Genomic DNA, 18,852 nt, shown 5'->3' on the forward strand with positions numbered 1-18,852 from the left:
GTTAATTAGGGATAGTCAGTATGGCTTTGTCATATGGAGGTCTGACAAATGTTAGAATTCTTTGAAAATGTGATCTAGTGTGTGGATGAGGAAAATTCAGTTTATGTAGTTTATATCAATTTTAGAAAAGCTTTTGACAAAGATCCAATTGGGAGAATGATTGAGAAGGTTAAAGCACATGGAATTAAGGGAATTTGGCAAGATAGATCAGAAACTGGTTTAGTAATAGGACAAAGGGTAGTGGTAGAAGGCTACTTGAGTGACTGGAAGGCTGGTGTCCAGCAGTGTACTGCAAGGATCAGTACTGAGACCATTGTTGTTTGTTACATACATAACTGATATAGATAAAAATGTGGGGGGAATGTCAAGCAAACTTTGCAAAACACCAAATCTGCTATTGTTGTGGTTCTGTTCGCCGAGCTGGGAATTTGTGTTGCAGACGTTTCGTCCCCTGTCTGGGTGACATCCTCAGTGCTTGGGAGCCTCCTGTGAAGCGTCCTCCAGCATTTATAGTGATTTGTATGTGCCACCTAGACAGGGGACGAAAAGTCTGCAACACAAATTCCCAGCGCGGCGAACAGAACCACAACCACGAGCACCCGAGCTACAAATCTTCTCCCAAACTTTGACCAAATCTGCTAGAATGGATAATAGCAAAGAAAATGGATGTAGGTTACAGGAAGATACAGATGGGTTTGTCAGACGGGCAGAGCAGTGGCAGATGGTATTTAAGCCTGGTAAGTGTGAGGTGATGCACTTTGAAAGAAGAAACAAGATGAAGGAGTACTGGGTTCAGGACATTGGGTAGCTTAGAGGAACAGAAGGTATTATTCACAGATATCTGAAATCTGCAGAGCATGTGAATTGGACAGTTAAGGAGGCATGTGGAACATTTGCTTGCATTAGTCATGGGATAGTGTATAAGAGCAAGGAGGTAATGTTGGATTGTACAAAGCATTGGTCAGGCAACAATTGGAGTACTGTATGCAGTTCTGGTCACTTCACTACATCAAGGATATGACAGTACTAGAGGAGGTTCACCAGAATGTTGTCTGGGTTGGAGAAATGGAGCCATAAGGAGAGAATACATAGACTTGGATTTCTTTCTTGAGTGCACAGATGATTAGATTAGATTAGATGCCCTACAGTATGGAAACAGGCCCTTCGGCCAACAAGTCCACACTGACCCTCCAAAGAATAATCCACCCAGACCCAGTCCCCTACCCTATATAGACCCCTGACTAATGCACCTAACACTACGGGCAATTCACCTGACCTGCTCATCTTTGGATTATGGCAGGTTACCGGAATACCCGGAGGAAACCCACGCACTCACTGGGAGAATGTGCAAACTCCACACAGTCAGTTGCCAGAGGTGGGAATTGAACTTGGATCCCTGGCGCTGTGAGGCAACAGTGCTAACCACTGAGCCACCATGCGATGACTGAGGGGGGACATGATTGAGGTGTACAAGGTTACGAAGGGAATGGACAGGGTGAATAGAGAGCAACTGTTCCCCTTGGTTTAGGGGTCAATCACAAGAGGGTATAACTTTTGGAAAAGGGGTAGGAAATTCAGAGGGGATCTGGGAAAAAAAAAACTTTTCACTCAGCAGGTGGTGGGACTCTGGAATGCACTGCATGGGAAGGTAATGGATGCTAGAAACCTTAGAACCTTTAAAAAAAATTGAATGACTACTTCAAATATTATAACATTCAAGCATATGGGACAAGTGCAGGAAATTGGTATTAGCACACTTTTAATAGTAGCTTTATCAACACAGACTCAATGGGCTGAAGGGTCTTTTCCACATTGTACAAATTCATGAATCAACTTGTTGAAAGTTCAAAGAAAAGAACCCCAATCTGTAAGAAATTGGAGGGTCAGTGTGGACTTGTTGGGCCTGTTTCCATACTTCTGAAAATTTGAAGTTGTTTGCACTAACTTGTGACTTCAGAATTCAAGCAAGATATAGAACATACGAACATAACATATGCAGTTCTACTTGTCTGTGAACAGCCTATTGTCCAATGATTTCATGAATGCCTGGTATCAATCATTGGAAACTGGTTGTTTTATTTTCTTTGTTAATTTATCCCTTAACTGTGTCTGTCTTTGTGCAAAAGGGGGTTTATAATTAAAAAAGGGCTTTAGATTGTAGATATTAATCAGATTACCTTATTGCTTACTTGTGTTCTGCTAAAGTTTCATTAGTAATAATAAACTGTTAACTTTTGTTTTAAGTTATAAAGTCAGTGTCCAAGATCCGTTATTCATAAAATCAGATTAGCAGCAATTGGGCAGTTTGGAGGGTTATTGAATGTTTTAACTTCACTGTACTGGGAATCCAGTGACAGTGGGGCTGATTTGGTTTGGCTTGGCCTGTGTTGCAGCAAGAAAGTACTGGAGAAACTCAGCAGGCCTGGCAGTGGCTGTGGAGAAAGAAGTAGAGTTAACGTTTCAAGTCCAGAACAACTCTTGCAAAGATTTTTGTTTAATTTGTCTGCTTTCATAATGTTTCTCTTCAAACAACATTCCTGAAAAATCAATTCAACAATTATACTTAGTCCATTTAAAGATGGAGAAGTTACAAAAAGGTATTATTCAAATATTGCAAGGGGTGAAGGATTTCAATTATTATGGGAAAAGCAGTGGTCCAGGAAAGATTAGTGTTGGCGTGATGGTGTTCAAATTGACAAGGGTTTTGGTAAAGGTATATTGGAAGAAACTAATTTCACTGGCAGGAAGGGTGGTAACCAGAGGATAGCCTTACTGTAACTAGCAAGAGAGCCATAGGAGAAATATGTAGATTTACTTTCACAGCAGATTATTAATGATCGTGGATGACCAGGCTAAAAAGGTGTAGTGAAACCTGATTTATAGTAAAAGAGAACTGAACGTACAGTTGAAAAGGAAAAACGTGCTATGGGGAAAGAGATGGGAGAGTAAGACTAATTGACGAACACTTTCAAAGAGTCAGCAAGCAGAATGGACCAAACGGTCCCGTTCTCAGAGTCATAGAGATGTACAGCACGGAAACAGACCCTTTGGTCCAACTCGTCCGTGCCGACCAGACATCCTAACCTAATCTAGCCCCAATTGCTCTACTTTGTAAAATTCCATTAATATGGTAAACATTGCCACAGAAGTTTCACTATTCTACAAAAAATGTTAACATAGAACAGTACTACGGTGTATGCACTTCCAAATATTCATGCCAATTTATCAAACACTGATTAGATTGTTCCTCATCACTTTCCAGCAAAAAAAAAGCATTAACAATAAAGACTTCAATTCAAAGCTTTTATTTTTACTTTCAAGTAATTTCAAAAGGTAAGAAAAATATCTGAAGATAATATGTTTAACATCAGGATTTGATCTACAGAACTGGGATGTCGGAAACGGTGCACATAATGTCTGTGTTGGGTAAATTGTTAGAGGGGATTCAGAGATGCAGGATCTAAAGACATTTAGAGATGCAGGGACTCATTTGGGACAATCAGCATGGCTCTGTGCATGGGAAATAAATATCACATGTATCTGATTTTTTTTGAAGGGGTGACCCAGAAAGTAGATGAAGGCAGTGCAGTAGGCGTTATCTACATTGATTTCAGCAAGACCTTTGACAAGGTACCATATGGTGAGCTACCATATGGTGAGTAAGGTTAAATCTCACAGCAAACAGGGAGAGCTGGCCAACTGGATATTAAACTGGCTTGAAGGGAAAAGACAGAGGATGATGGTAGACAGTTGGTTTTCATACTAGAGGCCTGTGACCAGCAGTGCCACAAGGATAGGTGCTGGTTCCAATGCTTTTTGTTGCTTTTATAAATGATTTGAATGAGAATTGAGGAGGTATGGTTAGTGAAATTGCGGATGACACCATAATTGGTGGTATAGTGGACAGTGAAGAAGATTATCTGGGAATACAGCGAGATCTTGATCAACCAGAGTTTAATTTAGATAAATGCAAAGTGTCGCATTTTAGTAGGTCAAATTAGGGCAGGGTTTACAATAATAAATGATAGGGTCTTGGGGAGTGTTAAAGAACAAAGAGGTATATGAGTACAGGTTCATAGCTCCTTGAAAGTGGAGTCACAGGTAGACATAGGGTAGTGAAGTCAGCTTTTGGCATGCTTACCTTCACTGGTCAGAGCACTGAGTATACAAATTGGGACATCGTTTGCAGCAGTACAAGATGTTGGTGAGGCCATATAAGAGTATACTACATAGGAGAAGTAGTTAAGCCATTCAGCCCATCGTTTGCTCCACCATTCAATCATGGCTGATAAGTTTCCCAATGCCATTCTTCCACTTTCTCCCTGTAACCCTTAGCCCCTTCACAATCAAGAACTTATCTATCTCTGTCTTAAATACCAACTGACCTGGCCTCCACAGCCTTCTGTGGCAATAAATTCCATAGATTCTTCTGGCTGAAGAAGTTTCTCCTTTTCTCAGTTCTAAAATGCCTTCCCTTTACTCTCAGGCTGTGCCCTCTGGTCCTAGTCTCTCCTACCAATGGAAACATCTTTCCAACATCCACTCTGTCCAGCATCCAGTATTCTGTTAATTTCAAACAGATCCCCCTCATCCGTCTAAATTCCATTGAGTACAGACCCGGAGTCCTCAAACATTCCTCACTTCTTACACATATGGAGTACAGCATGCAGTTCTGGTCGCCCTATTATAAAAAGGACATTATTAAACTAGAAAGATGGCAAAAAAGGTTTACTAGTATGCTACCTGGACTGGAAAGTTAGAGTTATAAGGGGAGGCTGGATAGGCTGGGACTTTTATCACTGGATTGTTGGAGATTGAAGAGTGACCTTATAGAGGTATATAATATCATGAGAGGTACAGATAAAGTAAATAGCTAATAGCTTTTCCCCACTGAGGGGGAATTTAAAATTGGAAAGTCATAAGAGAGTTACAAAAAGGTCCAGAGGGGCAATTGTTTTCCAGAGAGGGTGGTGAGTGTCTGGAACAGAGGTAGTGGTGGAGGAGTACAATTTTGTCACTTAAGAAACAATTGGACAGGTACGTGGATGGGACAGGCATGGAAGGATATGGACCAAACGCAGACAAATGGGACTAGGTTAATTGTAAAAACTGAGCAACATGGACAAGTTGGGCCAAAGGGCCTATTTCCTGATTGTAAACCTACAGGACTCTACAACTGCCTTTTACACAACTAATAGTCTTTATTCGGTGCTAAAGCTATTTAATACCCTTCAATGCAGATAAATAAAAGACAAGGGGGAAACTCAGTAGGAGGAGTACGAAATAAACAAAAATAGATGCAAAATTCAACACCTTCCTTAACATAAGTGTAAACTTAGTCGTGCCACAGGTGCAATTCACTGACATTTTTGTTTGGCTGAGTTGGAAAAATGCCACATTTACAAGGTAATAACACTGAAGTAGATATTGCAGTACTTACTCAGGCTGCTACTGTTTGAAAGAAACCTTGGCCATAATTTGTCTATCCCCAGCTATGAAAGTTGTTGGGATTTCTGATATGACTCTGTTGTGAGCTACACAATTAGAAACCTAGAAAGAGAAATATGATATTTAGTACCTTCGAGCTATTCCACTATGATACCTGTGATCTAACTCCATATGCCTGCTTTTACCTCATATTCCTTAATACCTTTTGCGAAATAAAATTCATCTCACATTTAAAATCAACAGTTGATCTAACATCAATTGCCACATATTAAGAGTTTAAACTTTTATCATCATTAAAGTGAAAATGTTTATTTCCTAATATGACTCCAGATACGTCTGGCTCTAATTTTTACACTGTATCCCTGAACACTCAACTTTCTAGCGAGTGGAAAAGTTGGATTCTCCATTAAACCCACCTATTCTTCTCAATATCTTGAAAGCTTTGATCAATTAACCCATTACCCTTCTAAATTTCATGTTCCTTCCTATTTTCCTTTGCAGTGTTTGATAGGCTCTGTCCGTGGTCCATTTGAGATTGCCACATGGCTGAAAATCTAAGAATTACACACAGCCAGACTGTTCCCTTCATGATAAATGTGTGGATAATACAGAATGTAAGACATAATACCAAATACAATCAATCAGAGGGCGTGTCATCTCTCATGACTAACCCTTGGAACCCAAGGAATATTCCGGCAAAGTCACACCATCCTCCCTTCAACACTAATACACTAAGTCTTGATTTTATGTTGTTTTCTTTTAATGTGCCTATATTGTAATTTATATTTCAAGTCTTGTTTTAAAACTGTTTCACATTAGTCTGGCATAGGGCCACATGATCTGATTGATGTCATTTTAAAATGGCCCCTCCTGCACGTTGACCCTATGTCACATTGCCAACCCTCCATGGTCACAGCCTCTGCTTCTCACTAACACTCCCTCTTATCAAACCTCCTATGCCCCAATTCCTTCTCTTGGAATTCCTTCCACCTGACATTTTCTTCTCTTGAAGCTTCACTATAAGCAGGGGTTCTGGACAGGAACGGCAAGAGTCAGGTAGAGCAGCTTAGACCTGGAGACAGCAGCAAGAGGGAGAGGCCATGAGTCTATCTAGTCAGCAGTGAGAGCAAGGGCCAAGGAATAGCAGATGGTCACAGAAAGAAAAGTGGCATCTAGGAGTTGGAGGTGTGTTCTGGTGGTTACAGCAAGCAAAAGTGAAGTTGAAAGTGACCACGTTCCTTTAATATTTATCAATTATTTTAAAAGTTTTTCATTTACCAATATTAAGTGATTCAATTTTCAGGATATAGAGTTTATGGAGTTTTTTTTCTAACAACGTAGGTCCGAAAGAACATAACTACAGCTCTTACATTTTTTCTAACGAAGGAATCTGATTCACTTAAAATCAATTAACTTTAAGTTTAACTTGTGCAACCATAACTTCAATTGAGGATTCACTATATGTCCTTCCCAAGGTGTGATGGCCAGCACAATTTTCAGTATTTCAGAAGTAGTTTAATTAGGGCTTCATATATTTGTAGTAGAAGGTTTATTCTTTTGTATTCTAATGCTCTATGTAAAACAGAATACATTCCCTCAGCCTTCGGCTAATTTATAATGCAATACATGACATTTTAACAATACATGCACTTGTACATTCTGATTTGATCCATTCAATAGCAGTTTCCAATGAACAATAAAGGCAGAGAAAGGATGGGACATCTAACTCCTGCTACAAGTGTCAAATCTGAAATCTGCATAGATAAAAATGTTTAGGAAAAATCACGAGAAGCCAAAGAATTGTCTGATTACTATCAAATTAGGACACATGTTACCTAGCCAGTGTCTGAAGCTCATGTACCAAAGCCAAAAAAAGCAGTCTCAAAAGATAAAATATTGTGTTTGTAGGAAACGGAGACATAAAAGGGAAGGTATTAGTCTTATCGTTTAATTCATTTAGATTCTGTCCTTCTCTCCTCATATTTACCCAATAGTCCTTGTTGTTCTCACCCATCTAAATTTTCAGGAAGGATATTACATCAATTTTTGTACATGGCTACAATTCTATTAATCTTTTTGTTTATTTATTGTCAATGTTTGGCCAGGACCTGCAGGTTGTACTGCTTTGCTGCTATGGTGGTGTACACAATATTATAAAATAAACCATCTAGTGAGCACATTTCACTATTGAATTCTGTAGTGGTATAAACAAACTGGAAAACTCAGGAACCAGAGTGGAATAAATCCTATATAAAAAGAGATAACTAAATTCTGCAGAATTAAATTGACACCATCCACAAAACCTGTGTTTCCAGAGAAGGACATTGTCATGGCTAGAGACCTCATGTGAAATGACCTCAACAGACATATCAAGAACAAATAAGGACAAAATTTTGTTTTCTAAGGAACTAAATTCAAGATCCATTGGAAGGATCAGATTTCATTGCAATTTGATCAAGTCAGAGGGAGGGTAATTCATGCTGTAGCAATTGAGCTCAGTCTCAGTCATAGAAAATGTTAAAAAATTCTCCAGAACCAGACAGCATCAAACCCTAAAAGACCGTGCTACTTAACAGAATGTTCTCTTTTCATGAGATGTTCCTTAAGAACAATAACAGTACTGACACCTACCGCAAAATTACAATGGTATCTATATTTAAAACTATTCCCATACAACTGTCAGCCATGCCACAAAGTAAAAAGTCCCCCATTAACAAATGGACATAAACCAGTTTGATGAAGGGATATGGGAACAAAGGGAGTGTGATTTTGACTACTTGCTCTCAATAAAGATTAATGCCAACACAGATCAACTAGACCAATAGCCCTTCTTCTGTGAATTAACTGAAGAACATGCTTTCATTTATGTTATGGCATTCCTAACTATGATTACAACCATGATTAAATTTTAACTTAAGACAACAACATCAGAGGGGACTGATGTAAATGCCAAAGTGATGTGTAATTTCATTTTACAGGATTGCCACCTTTGTGAGTTTAACTTGTAAAAATGTCCCAACATCCCATAATTCCTCAACCTTTTGACATTAAGGTGTACTCTTAACTGGGATGTCCTTTTTTAAACAAGACCTAAGAAATACCTCAATCATATCTGAGCGCATTTAGCATTCAAGTTTTTAGAACATAGAAAAATACAGCGCAGTACAGGCCCTTTGGCCCTCGATGTTGCGCCGATCCAAGCCCACCTAACCTACACTAGCCCACTATCCTCCATATGCCTATCCAATGCCCGTTTAAATGCCCATAAAGAGGGAGAGTCCACCACTGCTACTGGCAGGGCATTCCACGAACTCACGACTCGCTGAGTAAAGAATCTACCCCTAACATCTGTCCTATACCTACCACCCCTTAATTTAAAGCTATGCCCCCTCGTAATAGCTGACTCCATACGTGGAAAAAAGTTCTCATGGTCAACCCTATCTAAACCCCTAATCATCTTGTACATCGCTATCAACTTTTTATTCACTTTCACAGCCAAGTTTGACTGGTGCTCTACATCTCCAGAAATATATTTCAAATTAACTTACTACACTTGGGTTTTAATGGCGGTATCACACTACTGGAAAAGCTCCAGATCTCGATCACTGTAAAATGCAAGGAGATACCATTATGAACATTGTGAAGTCAGTTCTTCAGCATGCATTTTCACTGACAGTTTTGATTTAATCTATATCCCAAAATCTCAAAACAATAAGAGGTTTATTTAGCATTCAAAAATAAACCCAACAATATCACAAAGGTATTATACTGAAATACAACCTTATCTCCAGAACAAAATTATAAACTAATGCACGCAACACCTTTCATCAACACATTGGCTTCAAAAGGCAGTCTGAGATTATTCAGCTGTGTTGAATCTGGGAAGATAAATATTCAACATGATTATACATATACATGCTCAATGTAACTGAAAATTATGAACAAACACAATCTAAGTTAGATTACAAAAAAAACTATAGATGTTGGAAATCTGAAACAAAAACAAATTGCTGGAAAATTCCAGAAGGTCTGACAGCATTTATGGAGAGAAATCAGAGTTAACAGTTTGGGCCCAGCGATCCTTCTTCAGAACTGACGGGAGCTAAGAAGTCTTTTTTTACACCGAAGATGGAGTCATTGAGATGTACAACACGGAAATAGTCCCTTTGGTCTAACTCGTCCTTGCCGACCAAATATCCCAACCCAAACTAGTCCCACCTGTCAACACCCGGCCCATATCCCTCCAAACTCTTCCTATTCATATACCCAATCCTTTTAAATATTGTAATTACACCAGCCTCCATTACTTCCTCTGGCAGCTCATTCCATAGCCACACCAACCTCTGCATGCAAAAGATGCTCCTTGGGTGCCTTTTATATCTTTCCCTTCTCAGCCTAAACCTATCCCCTCTAGTTCTGGACTCCCCCACTCCAGGCAAAAGACCTGTCTATTTACCCTAACCATGTCCCTTATGATTTTATAAACCTCTATAAGGTCACCCCTCATCCTCAAACGCTCCAAGGAACACAGCCCCAGCCTATTCAACCTCTCGTTACAGCTCAAATTCTCCAATCCTTATAGAATGACAGAGAGGGTAAGGAGTAAATAGAGCCCAAAGAGAGAGAAGAACAGTTTGACAGATAAAGCAATGGATAATCAGACTAGGAGAATTAGTAACTGCAAAAGGAAAATGGATCGAACGTAATAGCAGACCGTGTGATAACAACACAGAAGAAAATGCCTCAATCCCTAAAACTGTTGAGCCCGATATTGAGTTCAGTTTGGTCTAGTTTGGACCAAAGGTCCAGTCTCCATACTGTAAGACTCTATTATTGAAGGATGTGAGCACATCACAGAGAGTGCACGTGGCTTAAAAAAAAAATGGTACCAGGGATGGGGAACTTCAGTTTTAAGGATAGTTTGAACAAGTTAGGACTGTTTGAACTGTTCTCGATGAAGGCCGAGAGGATCTTTGTTAGAGGTTTTCAAAATCATGAATAGGTTAGATAGAGCAGATACTGACAACCTGTTCCCACTTCAAAAAGGGAACAAAAACAAGAGGGCATAGATTTAAAGTGGTGCGTAAAAGCAGCAAGGGTGGTGATGCGAGAAAAAAAAGTTTTTCACTCAATGATTTGTTACAATATGGAATGCTCTGCCTAGAATTGTGGTGAAGGGGCGCTCTATTGAATGCCTCAGTTAAGCACTGGATGACTATTTGGATAGAAACACAGTGCAAGGATTTGCTGAAGAAGCAGGAGATTGGCACTAGGTAAGGATGCTCATTTGCTGGTGTAGGTGAAATGGGCCACATAGTCTCATTCCACATCATATTTCTGCGATTCATGAAGACCACAGCATTATTGGTAAGCCAGCTATGTAAAATAGAAGATGGAAGATTAGGAGACAATAATGATACAGAATTCAAGTTAGGGGAACAGGCAAGACACAATCCCAGGAGTGTATGTAGTCATCCTCATGTCTGCAAAATAGTTCAATCGACTGGAAAAGCAGAGGTCATGTGTCACATTTTGTAATGTAAGGCGTGTGATTTATATATATTTTAATATCACATTTACAGTTGGATTTTGAATTCGTGGCATCTGGCTTTGGTCTATTTGATGATTAAACTTGACAGTATTTCTGAAATCGTAATGGTTAAAATTAGACATATTAAAAAACTTCTCCAAGAAAAAGGAGTTAGGTCAGAAAAATTATGAAATAGGTTAGCTCAGTGTTACAGGATTAGCTTGAAAGTTCCAGACTAGAAGTGTTTGGTTAGAATCCTGAAGGAGTTGTTTGAAGTTCAGAAAGTTAAGCGCTGTTGTGTGATTGATCATGAAAGAAAGTACTGCAAACCGGAAATGATTTGTTGGCAAAAAAAGTACAGAAACCTAATTGGTGTTTTCGAGATCATTGGCAGGAAAATCAGGGAACTCAGTAATCTTGTGATTAGAACCTAGGAAATAGTCATGCTTAAATCGGCAGTTTTTCCCAAACAGGTCATGACAAGAGATTAGGGGTTTGTCTGGAATTATTATGGAATAGAGAAATGAAAATATGGTATCAGTACGTGATAAATTATTACATAGAAAAAAAGTGATACTGGAAACTTTCTACAAATGGAAAAGTAACCCCTGACAAGCTGAAATAAAATTACAAAAGCCAGATGGATTGAACTGACAAATAAATTGGGAGTGGAATTGTCTGCAAAAGCTAAGAAGGCAAATATAATCCATGGGCTCGTGACAATTGAGTTTTAGTAGAAATACAGGATAGACCAGGTACTCAATGCAGTGAAAAATCAAAATCAGATAGTATTGACTTAAGTAGCTTGAGTATGGAGAAAAATAAAGCAGCTCAAAATAAAAAATGTTGGATTTCTAAAGGGCAGAGAGAGACAAAGACAAATAATTTATGAAACTAGATTTAGAAGTGCAAAGGTGAAAAAAAAGTGCGCGCGCCAGGGAATGTTTAGCTTGGAATGACACTGCCTTAAAAGAAAAGAGAGAACCCAGCAACCAAGAAGATTGGGAAAACCCTACTGATAGCATAAAGACTGCTAAGAAGATGTTTAAGTTTGCACAGACCTACCAGAATTTTAGGGAATTGGATGTGAAGACATTCTTTAATGTCCTTTGAGAAAATAACGAGACAGGAAAATTGACCAAAACAATATCAGACATTCCTCAAGCATGGTAAATTGACAGGTAATGCACAAGAAATGTATGCTTCACAGTCAGAAGAGATTTTGAGGAATTATGACATGGTAAAAAGAGCTATACTGGATACAGATGAATTCATGCTGGAGGCATAAAGGCAAAACTGGTGAAGCTGACATTGATGCCATGTGGTTGGAGGGTCCCAAGGAGGAAGATGAAGTGTTTTCCTTTAGGCAAATGATACAGCCAAACCCAAAAAAATGAGAAGGATTTTGTTTTCCCGCCAGAAAATTTCATGAAATCTTGTGTACTAACACTTACGCTAAGTGCAAAGGACATCCCAGTTCCACTGTTCAAAGTCCAATTTAGAGTGTGACCCCTTATCTGGGCCAGTCATAGTTGGTTAATTTAAAAATTATCCATGCATGGACTTGACTTACTCCTGAGTGATGATTTGGTGGAATGAAAGTCAAAGCTTCAGCTATAATCATGGGCAGTCTAAGAGAAGTTACAGGAGACACAGTATTTATGGAATATGTTCCAGGGATTCTTCTGTCAATTGTAATGACCATAAAAATGGCTAAACCAAGTTTGTCACCTATTTGGGACATCTTCAATAGTTGAGGCATGAGAAGCAGATGCAGATTTAAAGAAGTTAGTGGCTGAAGGAGTTTTGAAATGCTATTACATTGCCACAACCAATGTTCCAAAACATGTTCTGAAGCCAGTGTTTGAAAGGGCACCTGTAAGTTTTGTAAAGCAAGTAACTAGACACCCAAGGCAATTATCAAAAATGAGTGACCTGTGAACTAGAGCGAGAGTGAACAGACACCTGGTCTGTGCTTTCTATCATTCTGGGCCTCAAAGGCAGGTAAATTGGAAAACTTAGCATACTCTTTAAAACATTTAACTTTTGTGTTGACTCTGGAAATAGCGCAACTTGATTTCCAGCACACTTTCCCAGTGATCCTTAACAAGATTAAAATGGAGAAGGAATTGGAGATATCCTCACAGATCAGCAAACAATGTTCTTCCTCAAATAATCATACAAAGTAGCACGAGATTCCTATGGCAGGACATGTAGGAATAAGGAGACACAAGCATCAATGAACAGTTATTTTACCTGGCCAAGACTTCATAAAGATGTGATGAAGTTCTCTAAAATGTGCTATGCATGTCAGGTAGTAAGAAAACCTGTGTAATGAAACCAGCACCTTGGAAACTGGTTCTTCAGTAACCGATGAGAGTAAATTGAGCATTAGTAGAATCACACAGCATTCAGGGAGACCTAGACAAGTGGATGCAAAATTGGCTTGACAGTAGCAGACAGAGGGTTGTCCAGCAGTGTGCCGCAAAGATCTGTGCTGAGTCCACTGTTGTGCGTCATTGATACAAATCATTTGGATGTGAATATAGGAGGCATGGTTACTAAGTATTTGGGTAACGCAAAATTGGTGGTATAGTTGACAGTGAAGAAGGATGTTTAAGAGTACAACTGTATCTTGCTCATTTGGGCCTGTAGGCCAAGGAATGACAGATGGAGATTAATTCAGATACATGCAAGGATTTGCATTTTGGTAAGACAAATCAGGATAAGATTTGCACAGTTGATAGCAGGGCCCTGGGCTTAGTTGTTGAACAGAGTGACCCGGGGTGTGGCACATAGTTCATTGAAAGTGGTCTAGACAGGGTAGTGAAGGAGGCATTTGGCACGCTTGCCTTCATTGGTCAGAGCATGAAATATAGGAGTTGGGATGTCATGTTGCAGCTGTACAAGACATTGGTCAGGCCAAATCTGGAATACTGTATCCAATTCTGGTTGCCCTGTTATAAGAAAGATGTTACTAAACTGGAAATGATTCAAAATAGACTTCCAAGGATGTCACCAAGACTGGAAGTTTGAGTTATCAGGGGAAGTTGGATAGGCTCGGATATTGTTTTACTAGAGTATCGGAGGCTGCAGGCTGCCTTATATAGCTTTATAAAATCATAAGGAGCATAGCTAAGGTAAATAGCCAAAAGTATTTTCTTCAGCGCAAGGAAGTCCAAAACTAGAGGGCATAGATTTAAGGTGAGAGGGAAAAGATTTAAAAGGGATCTGAGGGGCAATTTTTTCACACATAGGGTGGCACAAATATAGCATGTGCTGCCAGCGGAAGTGGCAGAGGTGGGTATAATTACAACAATTAAAAGCCATTTGATAGGTACAGGGATAGAAAATGTTGAGGAATTTGGACCACACTCAGGCAAATGGGACTTGTTCAGTTTAGGAAACCTGGTCGGCAAGGGAAGTTGGGCCTAAGGGTCTGTTTCCGTGGATTATGACTTTCATAAATATATAAATGACTATATCTTTGATAAAGATAGATAGGAGGCATGGTTAGTAAGTTTTCAGATGATACAAAAATTGCTGGTATAGTGGTCAGTGAAGAAGGTTATCTCAGAGAACAACAGAACCTTGATCAAATGGGCCAAGGAGGTCCAGATAGAATTTAATTTAGATAAATGTGAGGTGTTGCATTTTGTTAAGGCAAACCAGGGCAGCACTTATACAGTTAGCTAAAGGGCCCTGGGGAGTGAGAGAGAGATCTCAGGGTGCAGGTGCATAGTTCCTTGAAAGTGGAGTGACAATAAGGTCCTAGGGAGTACTGAAAATGTGTTGCTGGAAATGCGCAGCAGGTCAGGCAGTATCCAAGAAGCAGGAGAATCGACGTTTCGGGCATGAGTCCTTCTTCAGGAAGAAGGGCTCATGCCCGAAACGTCGATTCTCCTGCTCCTTGGATGCTGCCTGACCTGCTGCGCTTTTCCAGCAACACATTTTCAGCTCTGATCTCCAACATCTGCAGTCCTCACTTTCTCCTAGGAGTGTTGCTGAACAAAGAGACCTTGGAGTGCAGGTTCATAGCTCCTTGAAAGTGGAGTCGCAGATAGATAGGATAGCGAAGAAGGCGTTTGGTATGCTTTCCTTTATTGGTCAGCGTATTGAGTTCAGGAGTTGTGACTGTACAGGACATTGATTAGGTCACTGTTGGAATATTGCGTGCAATTCTGGTCTCCTTCCTATCGGAAAGATGTTGTGAAACTTGAAAGGGTTCAGAAAAGATTTACAAGGATGTTGCCAGGGTTGGAGGATTGGGCTAAAAGGAGAGGCTGAACAGGTTGGGGCTGTTTTCCCCGGAGCAACGGAGGCTGAGCGGTGACCTTATAGAGGTTTACAAAATTATGAGGGGCATGGATAGGGGAAATAGGCAGAGTCTTTTCCCTGGGGTTGGGAAGTCCAGAACTAGAGGGCATAGGTTCAGGGTTTGAAGGGAAAGATATCAAAGAGACCTCAGGAGCAACGTTTTCACACAGAGTGGTACGTGTAAGGAATGAGCTGCCAGAGGAAGTGGTGGAGGCTAGTACAATTGCAACATTTCAGAGGCATTTGGATGGATATATGAATAGGAGGGGTTTGGAGGGATATGGGCCGGGTGCTGGCAGGTGGGACGAGATTGGGTTGGGATATCTGGTCGACATGGACGGGTTGGACCGAAGGGTCTGTTTCCATGCTGTACGTTTCTGTGACTCTATAACTGCCTTACCCTCATACACACACTTTGACACCTCTTCAAATTTACACTAGGTTTGTTAGGCGTGATGTTCCCTGACAAAGCCATGCTGACTATCACAAAGGGTGCTACAGGTTTGGAACTCCTTCCACAAATGACAGTGGATGCTGGATAAGTTAATTTTAAATCTGAGGTCGATAATTTTTTTTTGTGGAGCAACAGTATTAAGGGATATGGACCAAAGCAGTTATGTAGAATTAGGCCACAGATAAACTATGATCTCATTGTTGAAAAAGGCTTGTGCTTGTATGAGCTACTCCTGCTCCTGTGTTCCTACTTAAATGATGATAAATGGTCCTATAGAATTTGGGAATTAATGGTACATAAGAAAAATAATTGAATAAGACTGTAAACCATAGGTGCCGAAGTAGGCCATTTAACATTTGAGTCTGCTCCTCTCGTCAATGAGATCATGACTTCAACTCCACTTTCTAGCCTTTTACTGCAACAACCTTTAATTCCCTTTCTAATTAAAAATCTGTCTATCTTTGCCTTGAACATGGTAAATAACACAGCCTTGGACAGTCATCTGCAGTAAAGATTTCCACAAAACTGCTAACTTCTGAGAGAAGAAATTCATCCTCATCTGTTTTTAAATGTGCTAATCCCTTGATGTGAGATTATTCTGCATCTCCCCTGTCAAGTTCTCTAAGAATGTTATAGGCTTCACTAAGACCACCTCTGATTCAGTGAGTGCAGGCCCAATCTACTCAACCTCTTCCTCATAAAATACCCTCCATAACTAGTTTTAGCTAAGAGAATCTTCTCTGGACTGTCCCCAGTGTGAGTATATCTTTGTTTAGATAAGTGGACTAAAACTGTTCATTGTATTCCACCTGATGTCTGATTAGTGCATTGTATAGTTTTAGCAAAACTTCCTTACTTTTTATATTGTATTTCCCTTGAAATAAAAGCTAACATTACATTTGCCTTCCTTTTTACCTACTGAACTTGGCTGCCAGCATCTTTGTAGTTTGAGGATGAGGCCTCCCAAAACCCTCTGTTCTGTTGCTTTCTGCACACGCATTCTCTATTTAAATAATATTCATTTAAATAATTATCCGCATAAGTGCATAATCTCCTATCTTCCCACAATGTTGTCCATCTGCCAAGTTTCAGCCCACATGCTTCGTGTCTCTATATTCCACTGCAGACATTCATCCTCAGGATGTGCCTTTCCACACATTTTTGTGTCATCTGCAAACTTGGTTGTAATACATTCACTTTCTTCATCCAAGTCATTAATATATATATAAATATAGTAAATAAGTGTTCTCTCAGCACTGATTCCTGTGGCACTCCACTTGTAACAAGTTGCCATTCTGAAAATGCTCTCCTTTTCTCAACTCTGTCTTCTATTTGGTAGCTAATCCTCTTATCCATTCTAATACACTACTTTGAACATGAGCTATTATACTATTAAATAGCTTCATGTGTGATACCTTATCAAACACCTTTGAAAATCCACATTTATTACATCCACTGCTTCCCCTTTATCTGACTTATTACCTGCTCAAAGTTCTGGTAAATTTGTCAGGAATGATATCTCCTTCATGAAGCCAATACTGACTCTGCCTGACTATAATTATTATTTATAAATGCTCTGCTATTACATCTTTTATACTAGACTCTGACAGATGTGATTTAGGTCAGTGAACATAACCTGCCTTTTTATCTCATTTCCTTTGTAATTTAACAAATAAAAAGAATAGGTAAAACATTACAAGAATAGTTGTAAGTCAGAGGATGGAATGGAGAGAGGAACTTGGTGAAATTACCATCACAAGGGGCATAGTACTAAGCAAACCCATGAAGGTGGGGACTGACAAATCTCCATGTCTGGATTGGCTTCATCTTCAGGTCTTCGAAGAGGTTGTTAATGAGGTATTCGATTCATTGGTACTAATTTTTCAAAATTCCCTTGGTTTAGGAAAGGCTTCATTTGAGTCGAAAATAGCAAATATAACCATCCTATTCAAGAAGGGAGGGAGGCCAAATACAGGAAACTATAGACCAGTTAGCTTGATGTCTGTTGTGGGACAGTGGTTAGAATCGTTCATTAAGGAACTGATAGCTGTGCACTCAGGAAGTAATCAGAGAAAAACCAGCACATTTCCTTTCAAGGAAATCATGTTTAATCAGTTTATTGGAGTTAGTGTTACACAGTAGACCCTTCAATCCAACTTGTCCATACAGACCAAGTTTCCCAAGCTGAACTAGTCCATTTGCCTGTGTTTGGCGGATATCCTTCGAGACCTTTCCTATTCGTGAACCTGTCTGAATCTGTTTTAAATATTGTAACAGTACTTGCACCTACCACTTCCCCTGGCAGTTTATTCTACATATGAACCACCCTCTGTGTGGAAAACGTTGCCCTTCAGGTTCAGCCTCCGACACTCGAGGGAAAATAGCCCTAGCCTGTTCAGCCTCTCCCTATGGCTCAAATTCTCCAACTCTGGCAATATCCTTATAAATCCTTTCTGAACCCTTTCAAGTTTCACAACATCTTTCCGATAGGAAGGAGACCAGAATTGCACGCAATATTCCAACAGTGGCCTAACCAATGTCCTGTACTGCCGCAACAGGACCTCCCAACTCCTGTACTCAATACTCTGACCAATAAAGGAAAGCATACCAAACACCTTCTTCACTATCCTATCCACCTGCGACTCCACTTTCAAGGAGCTATGAACCTGCACTCCAAGGTCTCTTTGTTCAGCAACACTCCCGAGGACCTTACCATTAAGTGCACAAGTGCTTTTCCAAAATGCAGCACATCGCATTTATCTGAATTAAATTTCATCTGCCACTTCTCAGCCCATTGGCCCATCTGGTCAAGGTCCTGTTGTAATCTGAGGTAACCCTCTTCGCTGTCCACTACACCTCCAATTTTTGATGTCATCTGCAAACTTACTCTGTGGATTATATGGATTTCATCAAGGCCTGTGATGACATCCCTCATGGGAAACTGAAAAAGATAAAAGCTCATGAGATAAAGGGTAATTTGACAAGTTGAATCGAAAACTAGCTTAGTGACAGGAAAAACAGGGCTTTGGGAGAAGGCTGTTTGCGAGTCGAGAGCCCATGTGCAGCAGCATACCATAGGGGTCAGTGCAAGGTTCCTTCTTGT

The 18,852-nt window shown here is 39.9% G+C and overlaps 1 protein-coding gene across 7 annotated transcripts in view; it reads right to left on the bottom strand.

The window, feature by feature from the left end:
* The window catches only part of otud7a (OTU deubiquitinase 7A), a 151,927-nt gene that overhangs the window by 121,553 nt on the left and 11,522 nt on the right, over positions 1-18,852 (bottom strand). For 6 of the 7 annotated variants that reach the window (XM_087982230.1, XM_087982229.1, XM_087982231.1 and 3 more), the window contains exons 2-3: positions 8,997-9,053; positions 5,441-5,550 (exon numbers count right to left, since the gene is read on the bottom strand). The gene's annotated coding sequence lies outside the window, so the exon portion shown is untranslated. The remainder of the gene's footprint in view (positions 1-5,440; positions 5,551-8,996; positions 9,054-18,852) is intronic. The other variant, XM_043680342.2, reaches the window with a different exon arrangement.

This window comes from Chiloscyllium plagiosum, unplaced genomic scaffold (genome assembly GCF_037043375.1).
Source record: "Chiloscyllium plagiosum isolate Xiang-an unplaced genomic scaffold, Cpla_swu_hap1 HiC_scaffold_42, whole genome shotgun sequence".
Taxonomy (NCBI): domain Eukaryota; kingdom Metazoa; phylum Chordata; class Chondrichthyes; order Orectolobiformes; family Hemiscylliidae; genus Chiloscyllium; species Chiloscyllium plagiosum.